The 13,307-nt window shown below is 49.1% G+C and overlaps 1 long non-coding RNA gene across 1 annotated transcript; it reads left to right on the top strand.

Annotated features, from left to right (window-relative positions):
* Window positions 1-8,502: 8,502 nt before the first annotated feature.
* On the top strand, window positions 8,503-13,096 carry LOC146766104 (uncharacterized). Its single transcript, XR_014958241.1, has 2 exons — window positions 8,503-11,470; window positions 12,352-13,096. It is a non-coding gene; the product is annotated as an uncharacterized LOC146766104 (long non-coding RNA).
* The last annotated feature ends 211 nt before the right edge of the window (window positions 13,097-13,307 follow it).

Raw genomic sequence — 13,307 nt, 5'->3', positions numbered from 1 at the left:
TCCTGGATATCTTATCTAAGATCCAACTACTGTTAACTATGAACAAAGCCCATTTATCTACTTTCGATAAGTCAGCAACATCTAATTTAACTATCATCTTAACTTTCCTAAAATTCTTAATTCTTCAAAATTAATGTCTCACCGGGACTGGGGACAGGGAATGGGAATGGGGACAGGGAATGGGAATGGGGACAGGGAATGGGGTATGGGAATGGAGACAGGGACTGGGAGTGGTGACAGAGACAGGGAATGGGGACAGGGACCAGGAATGGGGACAGGGAATAGGACTGGGACAGGGACAGGGACAGGGAATACGGTACAAGGATCAAGAATGGGGTCCGAATTGGGATGGGAGCAGGACGGGAACGGGACGGGGGGACACGGGAACAGGCAGGGGCAAGGGGAGTATGGAAGGGGAGTAAGGAATGGGGCAGCCGCTGCAGGTGGACGAGGCGTTGGGATGGGGCACATGGGGACAGTTCCAGGGCAGGGGATCCTTGACCAGCTGCCCAGAACCTCCACCAGGGTCTCCCAGGGCAACTGGAGCCGCTCAGCCTGGGGTGCCCAAAGCCCTGAGCAACTCCCAGGTCCCTCCCAGGAACCCCCAAGTCCTTCAAACCCAGCATCCCCCATATCCCCTGCAAGACCCCCCCCTCCATGTCCCTATCCTTGTCTTAGCTCAACATCTTTATTTTTGCCTGCTTTTAAGAGTTTTGAAAGGGCAAAGAGAAATGAAAAGAAAATCCAGGCCACGGGGAGCCAGGAGGATGTGGAGCCTTTCCAGCCGGGTGTCTTCCCAACATGGATCAGCAGCACCACGGGTCACCGGGGCTCTGCCCACCGGGGCTCACTGGGGATCATCCAGCACGGATCCTCCCATGGGGGATGGAGCTGGAGCAGTGCACGGAGCTCTTCCCACACTGGGGCACTCACAGGGCTGCCCTTCGTCTATGCCGGGCCAGGGGGACAGGCCGTGCCCCCTGTCCCCTGCTGCTGGGCCAGGGTGTTATGGACAAATTCAATTGGGGAGGCTAATTATAGATAAATCAATTAACAAGAATTTATTAAGCAAGTGGTATTAAGCAAATGAACAGTGCTGGGCGGCTGGGGAGCCTCTGCTCTGCCACGGCGCACCTTCCCCCTTTTACCTTTTTGTTTTTATAGTCCCTTTTTATTTCCTGTTGACGCATTTTCTCTCGATGCACTCTGCGTCGGTGCAATTGGTTCCTGGGGGGTCTTTTGTTCTGCCCTTGGTGGTCATAGGAATGAAGGCTCCTCCTCTTCCTTGCAGATTGTCCTTGGCCTAAAAGTTAACTTGTATATAATTAGTTACACAGTCTTCTATGCTAATTGCATTCCCTACTCAGTTCAGATTCTTATCTCCTATATCGCTCGTTTTGATGAGCAAAACAATTTTTATTTATTACAATTCCCCCTTTTTCTCTTTACCAATTTGTTCATTAAAACGCTTTAACTCTTGGTAGCTTAAGACCAGGGTTTCATCTACTTCTAAGTCCCTGGGCAATGTTTCCTACCTATCTCTAATAAGTGTTAGATGAGCTGCCTCTAATCTTCCTTTTACAATGTCTATGATTTTATTAAAAATGTAAGGTCTGAAAGTTAAACTTAGTAACAACAATATTACGGGACCTGCAATCTCCCTTATACAGAATTTCTCCTTGAGTGCCATACCCCGGAGTTTTGCACCCCTCAGGGTACCATGAGGTCTTTAAAAATTTACCTGGATGGGTGACAGCCAAGGCGGTTGCTATGGTTTCACAGCCCCAATACCCACACAGATATTCCCCGGGATAATGACAATATCCCCTCCAAGGATTGGAACTAGGACGCCAATAGGTAGCCCGGAGTTCAGGTTTACTCCATCTCCACATAGAGTCTGCCAAGTCTTTGTTAGTAACAAAAAAAATGGGAGCTACAGTGGTGGCATTATGCTTAACAACTTTCCCTTGGTCTATTTTGGTCAGAGTCCAATTAAATGGCTGGTGTGCATAGTCCCCTTGACCAGGCCAGGTACAACATATAACTAATATGCACAGAATTTGCCAGCAAGGGTGGAGTCCAAACTGCCCCAGGGTTTGATTATCATTATCTCCCCATTCCCAGTGTTTGTTTTGACATGTTATTGCCGGGCTCACCTTTACCCTTGGGAGATCAGTATCCTTGAGGCAGTTCTTGAAATACTTTGAATTGTCCCATTTGAGGGCTCTTTCCTCCACCGCTTCTCATCCCTCTGCCTCGCTCGCCGACTCGGTTGCTCCAAGCCGCGAGGCGCACCATCTTCTCGGAGCAAGGATATTCTTCAAGAGGACCCAAACTCTGTTTTTGCTGCCTCTTTTTGAATGATTTCCAGTTTTTATCCTTCACTTGTGGTGAGTCACACTGAATCCCAGGTAAAGTTTTCCAGCAATTCCCTTTTATAATTTGAACAATTAAGGGAATTGGTTCATTGGAGTGGAAACAACAATTTTCAGGTCTGGCCCCCTTAGTAAACACCTCCCATCACTCTTGGGATTCCCTTGGTAGGGTCCCGTTCTCTTCTCCAATCCTTAGGACTGACTTTGTCAGTTCTCTTTCTAACTGATAACACCCTTAACAAATACCCCTAGGAGGAGTGCCTCTGTAACTATGGACCCACCACCGTTCCTGGCAAATTTTACAAATATAGCATACAAAAGGGTAACAATCACAATCCTTATTTGTACAATATACTCTAAAATCATTAGTTATAGGATATCCATAGTCCAATATCTCACTCTACCAGCTGGTTCGTACAATTTTTACTGAGTCCATTCAGTCCATTTAAATGTGACCTTAAGGTCCCCGGGCTGGCTGGTTATTCTCCAGGGCTCTTGGGCAGCAGCAGGAATCGCTCCCTTTATTTGGCTTGCATGGGTCCACCCCTTCTCGGCGGTTCTGACTGCAGTTTCTGTAGTGAGTAAAACAACATAGGGGGCTTCCCAGTTTGGGGTTAGTGAGGTTTCTTTCTAGGTTTCTTATTAAAACCTTATCACCTGGATTTATATTGTGGATTGCTAGGTCTAAAGGAGGTTGTTGCACTAGTAACCCAGCTCTTCTAAGGCCTTCCTGAGCCTTCATAAGTTGCATGACATATTGGTTAATTTGTTGATTACTTATTTCAGGGTGATCTATAGGAGAATCCATGTCATAAGGCATCCCATAAAGCATTTCAAATGGAGAAATTCCAATATCGGTTCTGGGCAGAGTTCTTATATTTAACAAGGCTAAAGGTAAACATTTTACCCAAGATAACTGTGTTTTATACATCAATTTAGTTAGTTGTTTCGTAATTTTCCCATTTACCCTTTTCACTTTACCTGAGCTTTGTGGATGCTGGGGAGTATGATATTGCCACTTTGTTCCTAGAGCTGTAACTACTTCTTTAATTATTTTGGAGGCAAAGTGTGGCCCTCTGTCTGAGTCTAGTACTTCTGCTAGTCTGTAGCAGGGGATTATCTCTTCTAATAGTATTTTTACTACTGTTTGTGTACTTGCCCTGGAGGTAGGGAATGCCTCTACAAAGTGAGTCAAGTGATCTATTATCACCAATAAGTGTTTATACCTTCCTACTTCAGGCAAATCAGTAAAATAGATTTGAATGTGGGAAAACGGTCTATGTGCCAATTCCCGCCCCCCCCATTTCCCACACCACTCAGGATTTCTCACACCTGGGTCTACTCCTGGGTCAGGGGTCTCTTCAGCCCCGCTAGAAATCTCAGCCCTCATTCTAGAGAGACTGCAGACTGTATAGAGAAAGTTACCAGATTAAACACCAGGAAGATGGTCTCTTTAACAGTCAGGGGAAACGGAACATTCTCTAATAGGGAGCTAAGAGATTCTGAGGAGAAGAAGGAAAGCAAAGGCTGAAAAGCCTCGTCCCCTGCTTCCCCTCTAACAAACTGGCTGCACAACCATGACTATGAGCCATGCATTCCTGGAACAGACTTCAGCACCTTTATAAACCCTCTGCAAGCCATTACACCCATGCCCAGCCCGATGGATATTCTGGTTAGTGCCCTTCTACTGCAAAAACTACGTATTAGGGACAATACCAGAGCTATTCCTGAATAAGAAAATAAACCTAGGGACCATAGAGGGATTAAGATCTCAAAAAAATTTAGGGACCAGAAACACATACAGGCCTCCACTCTAAAAGACACTCTGAATTCAATCAACAAAGCCAGTAACTGCTCCATACTAACACAAAGTAATTGGAACCAAAATATGATTAGAATGGGGTTTGTTTTTTCACTCTCTCCAGCCACGAAATGGGCAGCAAAATATTTGTCCTCGTTTAGGGCAAATCTGGGGAAAAACCTCTGGAAGGAGCCCCCAGAAAACAATCCCCCACAGCCTCTCCCCACCCACCTGAATCAGGAAGAATTTTCTCTGAGAGAAGTGGAAAAGAACCTGTTTATTTAACAAACAAAACCCTTCCCAGCACTAAAAAAATTAACAACACCAGATGACAACAAAACTCTTTCACCACTCTGCAGAGATGACAAATCCAGAAAGTCTCTCCTGGGAGTGGTCGCCCGGGTCTGGGCGCTGGGGATTGCTCTGGGCACTGGGGATGGCTGCTGCAGATCACAGAGCGCAGGCTCTCGGTGCTTCTCGGTGTTTAGAGGGTCCCAGTCCAGAGCAGGTTGGATGGTATTCAGGAAAGGGAAAGGGAAAAGAAACAGTCCAGGGAAAGAATTGGACTGCTTAGCTAAACTAATTTAAAAAGCAAAGGCAAAAGCAAAAGCAAGCAAAAAAGCAAAGCAAAGCAAGCAAAAGCCAGCAAGCAAAAGAAAGCAAGTCAGTCAACACTGGCCTCTTCTAGACAGCAGACCATGGGGGCAGGTGAGCCGGCCGATAACAAGGCAAAACAAACCTTCACTTTCTGAGTCAGTTCTGAAAGCAAAGAACATAATATCAAACATAAACAGAACACACGATTGGAGATACAAACACCATAATGTCACCCTTGGACATTCCACCCCTTACCTCCATATCTTCAACATCATGTAAAAACTCCATCAAGTAAAAACTTCCATCTTTCACTTACTCATACACATTTCCTTCTATTTCACTTGCTCAAACCTTTGAGCCTTACACATTTCCTTCTGTCTCATGTCTGTGTGTTTTCGTGTACAGACACTGGCAGTAAAATCCAGCAAATAGTGATATTTGCACGAGTCTCACCCCACAGTCAGATCCCCCTGAGGTACACATCGTGTTGCTCCATCTCTCTGCATTATCCACCATGTACAACCTGGTCCCTGAGCAAAGACAATCCCACAAATGGGTTTTTCTTACTTGAGGCAGAATTGATCCACACTGATTTCCCTAACAAACCTCTGACATGTGCCACTGGGACTTTATCTCCATCTACTATATTCAGGGACTCAGACTGGGCAGGACCTGCTCAATTGGTGGAACCTCGGCTGTTAACTAACCAGGTGGCCTTTGCTAAATGCTGCTCCCAATTTTTGAAAGAACCCCCACCCAATGCTTTTAAGATTGTTTTTAACAGTCCATTGTGCCTCTCCACTTTGCCTGCAGCTGGTGCATGGTTTGGGATGTGGTACGCCCACTCAATGCCATGTTCCCTAGCCCAGGTGTTGATAAGGCTGTTCTTGAAATGAGTCACATTTTCTGACTCAATCCTCTCAGGGGTACCATGCCTCCAAAGGACCTGCTTCTCAAGGCCCAGGATGGTGTTACGGGCTATAGCATGAGACACAGGGTAGCTTTCCAACCATCCAGTGGTGGCTTCTACCATGGTCAGCACGTAGCGCTTGCCTTGGCGTGTCTGGGGCAGTGTGATATAGTCAATCTGCCAGGCCTCCCCATACTTGTCCTTGGACCACCGCCCACCATACCACAGAGGATTCACCCGCTTGGCCTGTTTGATGGCAGCACACGTCTCACAGTCATGGATCACCTGAGAAACACTGTCCATGGTTAGAGCCACCCCTCGGTCTCGTGCCCGCTTGTAGGTGGCATCTCTGCCTTAATGGCCTGAGGTATCATGGGCCCATCGAGGCAGGAACAACTCCCCCTTATGGTGCCAGTCTAAGTCTATCTTTGACACCTCTATTTTTGCTGCCTGATCTACCTGCTCATTGTTTTGGTGCTCCTCATTAGCCCGACTTTTGGGGACATGGGCATCTACATGATGGACTTTCACTGTTAGTTTATCCACCCGAGAGGCAATGTCTTTCCATATATCAGCAGCCCAGATTGGTTTTCCTCTACGTTGCCAGTTGGCCTTTCTCCACCTTCCCAGCCAGATCCACAGAGCATTGGCTACCATTCACGAATCAGTATAAAGGTAGAGCTTTGGCCACTTCTCCCTTTCAGCAATGTCTAGAGCCAGCTGAACGGCCTTGAGCTCAGCAAGTTGGCTCGATTCACTGTCTCCTTCAGTAGCTTGTGCAACTTGGCGTGTGGTGCTCCATACGGCTGCTTTCCACTTCCGGTTCATCCCTAAGATGCGACAGGAACCGTCAGTGAAAAGAGCGTAGCAGGTCTCCTCTGCTGGTAGTTGGTTGTATGGTGGAGCTTCTTCAGCCTGTGTCACTTCTCCCTGCTCTTTTTTGTTAGTGAGGCCAAAGTTTTCACTTTCCGTCCAGTCTGTAATTATCTCCAAAATCCCAGGGTGATTCGGGTTTCCAATACGGCATGCTGTGTGATGAGGGCAATCCACTCGCTCCATGTGGCGTCAGTGGCATGGTGGGTGGAGGGAACCTTTGCTTTGAACATCCACCCCAGCACCGGCAGTCAGGGTGCCAGGAGGAGTTGTGCTTCTGTGCCAATCACCTCCGAGGCAGCTTGAACTCCTTCATAGGAAGCCAAGATTCCCTTCTCTGTTGGGATGTAGCTGGCTTCAGACCATCTGTAACTTTGGATCCAGAATCCCAATGGTGGGCCTCGAATCTGCCCAGGCACCTTCTGCCAAAGGCTCCAGGACAGACCATTGTTCCCAGATGCAGAGTAGAGCACATTCCTCAACTCTGGTCCTGTCCTGACTGGGCCAAGGGCCACAGCATGAGCGATATCCTGCTTGATCTGGGTGAAGGCTTGTTGCTGCTCAAGGCCCCAGTGGAAATCATTCTTCTTTCGGGTAACCAGATAAAGAGGGCTCACAATCTGGCTATACTCGGGAATGTGCATTCTCCAGAAACCTATGGCACCCAGGAAAGCTTGTGTTTCCTTTTTGCTGGTTGGTGGGGACATAGCCCTGATCTTGTTGATGACCTCAGTGGGAATCTGGTGCCATCCGTCATGCCATTTCAGTCCCAGGAACTGGATCTCTTCAGCAGGTCCATTGACTTTGCTTTTCTTGATGGCGAAGCTTCTAGTAGTATCTGGATGATCTTCTCACCTGTCTCAAACACTTCCATTGCCGTGTTCCCCCACACAATGATGCCATTTATGTACTGCAGGTGTTCTGGAGCCTCACCCTTTTCCAGTGCAGCCTGGATCAGTCCATGGCAGATGGTGGGGCTCTGCTTCCACACCTGGAGCAGTCAGTTCCAGGAGTACTGCACACCCTTCCAGGTGAAAGGAAACTGAGGCCTGCATTCTACTGCCAGAGGAATGGAGAAAAATGCATTAGCAATGTCAGCAGGGGTGTACCACTTTGCTGCCTTGGACTCCAGCTCATACTGGAGTTCCAGCATGTCCAGCACAGCAGCGCTCAGCGGTGGAGTCACTTCATTCAAGCCACAATAATCCACAGTCAATCTCCATTCTCCATCAGACATGTGCACAGGCCAGATGGGGCTGTGGAAGGGTGAGTGGGCCTTACTGACCACCCCTTGGCTCTCCAGCTCACAGATCATTCTGTGGATGGGGATCAAAGCACCTTGATTTGTCTGATACTGCCGGTTGTGCACTGTTGAGGTGGCAATTGGTACTCATTGCTCTTCCACCCTCAGGAGTCCTACTGCAGATGGGTTCTCAGACAGTCCAGGCAAGGTGTTCAATTGCTTAATGTCCTCTGCCTCTGCAGCAGCTATGCCAAAAGCCCACCTGAGTCCCTTTGGGTCTCTGTAACATCCGTTCTGGAGGAAGTCTATGCCCAGAACACACGGGGCCTCTGAGCCGGTCACAATGGATGTTTCTGCTGCTCATTCCCAGCCAGGCTCACCTCAGCTCCCAACAGGGTCAATTGCTGCGATCCCCCCGTCACCCCGGCAATGGAAACAGGTTCTGCCCCCACATGTCCCGATGGCATTGGGGTACACTGCGCACCAGTGTCACCTAAGGCTTCAAATTTCTGTGGCTCTGATGTGCCAGGCCATCGGATCCACACCATCCAGAAGATCCAGTTTTCCAGTGCTTCTCCCTGGCTAGAGACAGGGCCCCTCTAACCCTGGTTATTGTTTCTTTCCTAGGCATACATGGTAGAGGTATTTTAAAGGTGATCTGACAAATCATACTCAGCAGCTCGGTCATGGGAGGCTAAGGCTACCTTCACTTTACTGGAATTCCCTCGGTCAGTGCTTCCCTCCTTGAGCTGACACACCCACGCTGCCAGGACAGAAATGGGTTTCCCATCCCACCTTCCCATGTCTTCCCCATGGTAACGCAGAAAGAGCCCCAGGCCAGCCCGTGGGGCATACCCTCTCTCTCTGGCTGGGGAACGTTGGGCTCTGACTTTGGGGCCTGTGACTCGCACTGGGGCAATGTGGGAACTGTTCCTCCTCACCTCCTCCCTCATCTCCCTCATCTCCTCTTTGAGTTCCTTGCCCACAGCAGAGCCATGAGCCTGCACTGGGCCATGGATCATACTCTCACAATTTCTCAGCTGTTGGCAGCAGAGCCCACTGTCTCTCGGCTGTTATCAGCATTAATCGTGGCAATGAAGGTGGTGTACTGAGATGGCCCCAGCCTTGCCAGACTCAACAGCATTTTCCCTGTGCCCCTGACCTTGTCGGGGTCATTATCATGCTGTCCATCCCTCCCAAAGAGTACCTCCAATGCTGCCATTTCCTTCAGCTGTTGGTCCCTTCCTCAAGGGTTTTCCATCATGTTCTGTGCTGGTGCTCCTGCATTCTCACCCTGTGAACAAACCTCTCTCTGGCACTCATTAAAATCCACTCCCAGAGGGAAAGGGACCCTGGCTCCCTTACAAAAATCTGATTCATACCTGAGCCGTGGGTCAAGGGTCCCATATTCCTTGCCTCACCACCATCCAGCTGGACACCTGTACCCATGAGGTCTCAGACTTGAAGCAGTCAGGTTGTATAAGCCTCACGTCTCCATCGTACAATGTCCTTGTGCAGGTTACGGAGACTTTTGTACATCAGGGACTCGGTGATGATCGCAACCTCTGGTTCCCCTGTGGGTTGTGAGGGCCTTCCCTTATCTGGGTGCTCTGATTCCATCTTAGACCTCCTTGTTTCTACAGGGGCGACTGCTGCTGGCTGTGGCTGCCTTTGTGGCTCAGCTGGAACCTGGACAGTTCTAACATCTGTGGGTTCCACTGCTGCCCCATCAGAATCTCCTTTTTCGAGGCAGGGGGAGGGCTTCTCACCAGCTGGGGAAATGCACTCCTTCAGCATCTCCTGCATCTCCCTCAGCAGACCCCCACCCAGTCTGGGTGGTTCATATCTGGGGTGGCTGTGGGGCAGGGTCAGGCTCTGGGGCAGCAGCATCCCTGGTCTCTGGGGCCGTGTCAGGTTCTGGGCTGGGTGTCAGGGTGGTTATCCAGGTTAATCTTCCCTTGTGTCTCAGTGCCAAATAGAACAGGGCTAACAGCAACACAGCCCCTGTATGATATCATTGGTATTTGGAGTGGATCTGAGCCCTTCACAAACTGGTGGGGCAGCCCCAAAGAGATGGTTAAAGGCTTGGGAGAAAATTTCCCCCGGTGTCATTTCCTCACAGTAGGTGCCATTATTAAAGTAACCCCAAAAGCACACAGTTAGTGTGTGATAGCTGTGAATCCATGTGCCTGCTTCCCAGAGGAAGTTAAAGATCCTGAATTCTTCCCCTTATTCACCCATAAAACAAACCAGAGAACAGCCACAGCAGCCTTGGCTGTAGGAGCCGTGTTTAGATCAGGGCCTGCAAATGGAGAAATGCAGCCACGGTTCCGTGCCACCCAAACCAGGGCAGGCTGGAGCACAGGGTGCCGCTTGACGAGGTTTCTGTAGCAGCACACAAAAATCAAAAATTGGATTACTCAAGAACTGTTATTCCCTTTTTTGTTTCTTTGCCTTCGAGCTACACTTTGGGTGCCAAAATCTGTCTTGGTTTGCAAAGACAGGAGTCTGCTAAGGAAGGCAGGAGCCTCCCTGAAATGGGGAAAAAAATAAATGTAGAACCCCCTCCCTGTAAATTGCTATAAATTTGAAGTTAAGGGTGACTCTCAGGCAAAAATATGGGAGCAGGAAAAACAGTTCTTTATTAGGGAAGAAAACTAAAAGATAAAATAAACAATGCAGTGAACCAACCTCTAACAGATGGCAATTGAATACATCTTGCCTTGCAGTCTAGGACAACAACTTATTCAGCATGAATCACATCCATTTACCACATGCCCCTTACCGACAGATATTGCCCACCTGGGGCTGACATGCCAAAAGTTTTTTAAAAAATTATGCATTTTTTCATAATTAAAATTTAATTAAATCTTAATAAACGAATACAATTAATTAATTTTAGCTTAATAACAATTAAAATTTAATTTTGCTTATGCATAAAAATATTATTAAATCTTTTATTATTTCATTTTAATGCTTCTATAAAAAAATCTCTATATGTGTTTTCTAACTAAAAACTTATTGGTCATTGGTGCTAAGTAACACAATTCCCTTCATTAATTCATTGACCACTCTTGGCTATTGATTTTGCCCTCTTTATTCTAATTTTTGTTTATTTGTATTATTTTTGTCATAATTTCTTATCATTTTCACAGGCAGGGTAAAAGCGGCCACTTTGGGGCCCACGGAGACATTTCTGGGCAGATTTGGGGCAGTTTTGTGTCTGGGGAGGGAATTCAGAGAGAACTTGAGGGTCTGGGGGACCCCTGGGGGAGCCGGGCGGGCGCTTGGAGGGGCACTCAGGGATCCTGAGGGGCAGTTCGGGGTCCGGGGGAGCACTCGGGGGTCCGGGGCCCTGGAGGTCAGCGAGGGGAATTTGGGGCCCTTCGGGGTCCGGGGGAGCACTCGGGGGGCTCGGGCGGGGCTCGCTGGGCGCGGGGGCTGATGGGAGTTGTAGGCGCGGATACAATGCGGTGTAACGGGGCCGCGGAGCATCACGGGAGTTCTAGGCGCAGCTACAGCTGCTCTCGGTGGGGCGCGGGGCATGACGGGAGATGAAGTCACGGCTGGAACAGCGCTGCCCGTGCGCCGCGGAGCATGACGGGAGCTGTATCCCGGAAGTGGCTCGGACGCGGCGTTTGGGGTCCGGGAAGGCCTCGGGAGACACTTTTGTATGGGGCAGATGGGGGCGGATACTGGAGGGGGGGAGGGTGTCTTTGTAGAGCGCGGGGCATGCCGGGCGTTGTAGTCCCGGCCCCAATGGGGCTCTATTGGGCTGCGGGGCATTATGGGAGTTGTAAGCAAAAAGAATAGACGCCGCTGACTCCAGGCACCGCCCCCAAAGCCATGATCCCTGACGCTGATTGGTTGGGAGCTGTGATGGGCGGGAGCCTCGGCAAATGGGAGGTGGCAGAGGCGGGAACGGCCATTCAACCCCTCCAATTCCTCCCAGCACAGCCCAGTTCATCCCCAGTACAGCCCAGTACAGCCCCAGTGCCCCTCCAGTCCCTCCCAGTACAGCCCAGTTCATCCCAAGCACAGCCCAGTACAGCCCCTGTGCCCCTCCAGTCCCTCCCAGCACAGCCCAGTCCCTCCCAATACACCTGAGTTCATTCCCAGGCCCTCCCAGTCCCCCCAGTGCCATCCATATCCCGCTCCAGTGTCCCCCAGTCTTCCCCACAGCGTTCCCGCCCATTGCGTGGCAGCGGCGCAGACGGAATGTCCTGCGGCCCAAACCTCCTGCTCCTGCCACACAGCGCCAGCCTTCTCCCCTCCTCCTCCTCTCCAAGCAGAGCACAAATCCCAGCTCGGAGGAGGCTACCCCAGAGAGGGCTCCGGCTCCTGTCTCAGCCCGAGTGTCCCTGCAGAGGAACAGAGCATCTTTCAGGCACTTCCACAAGCTCAGGGTTCCCATTTCATGGGGAATCTGGGATGAAAATGGCCTTTTTCAGAAAGACAAATGCAGAGGAGATGGATTAGAAATTATTTGGGAAAAGTGACCCTTCTTCCAGACAAAGTTCACCAAGTCATTGCCTGCATTTCTCCTTTTCAGGTTCTTACAGTCATCTCCTGAAAGGTCCAGATTGTTCTGGTGCTTTTCATGAACTGATTGAACTCTTGATATATATCAGTGCATGAGATGTGGAAGCTTCTAAAATGAACACAGAAACAAACTCCCTCTGTCAGCCCATTTTCATCTTCTACATCACTTTCAAGCTGTCCATAGGGATGTTGGAATGATTATCAGAGAGCTCCCCATTTCTGGCTGCAGGCTCTGGAGATTCTTTCTCTGCATTCAGTCAGGCTTGCATTCCCTGACAATTCCTGGTAGCCCATCATGGTTTCTTAGGGCAGAACAATAACAGTAAGAATCTCACCAATGGCCCAACTGCCCAGCCCACAAGGAAAAGAAAGAACAAGTTGTAAAATTCTTCAACTATTTGTCCCACTTTTCTGCAAGAGTCGAGCTGCACACACGGTGTGGAAAGCCAAGAGAAGCTGCAGCTGGTGGCACATCTTGTGACAGAAGCTGCTCAAAGCTTCCTTGTCCTCCAGCAAAGGTTCTTGGAAACAGCAAACAGGACTGTGGAGAAGATTCTAGGAAAACGGAAACAGCTTTTAAGAAATGAAATGAAAATGGAAAGAAACAATCCAAGATGTTTTTCTCTGTTTATTTTTAGGCTACCCTTTTCTATCTTTCACTACTTCTCCTTCCCACTAATTGCAAATGGATCTCACTTCTAAGATCCACGACTTGGCAAGTTTTAGACAGTGTAAAATACCATGAGCTTCACACAGTTTGCCTTCCCCTGTTTTTTTGTTTTTTTTTTTTTCTTTTTTTGGATATCAGTGCTGGGGACTAAGTGCAGTTCTTGGGTCAGGTACAAATTCAGCATTGAGGGAATGTGCTCCAAGAGTGTTTGACCCTCAGCAGGGACAATGAACAGCAGTGACCGAGGGGATTCCTGTGCCCCTGAGCAGGAGTCCAGACTCTGGGTCTGGGCAGGA

This window comes from Lonchura striata, chromosome 13 (genome assembly GCF_050655825.1).
Source record: "Lonchura striata isolate lonStrDom1 chromosome 13, ASM5065582v1, whole genome shotgun sequence".
In the NCBI taxonomy this organism is placed as follows: domain Eukaryota; kingdom Metazoa; phylum Chordata; class Aves; order Passeriformes; family Estrildidae; genus Lonchura; species Lonchura striata.
Note: the sequence above shows the minus strand (reverse complement) of the source record. Positions and strands in the feature narration are given on the sequence as shown.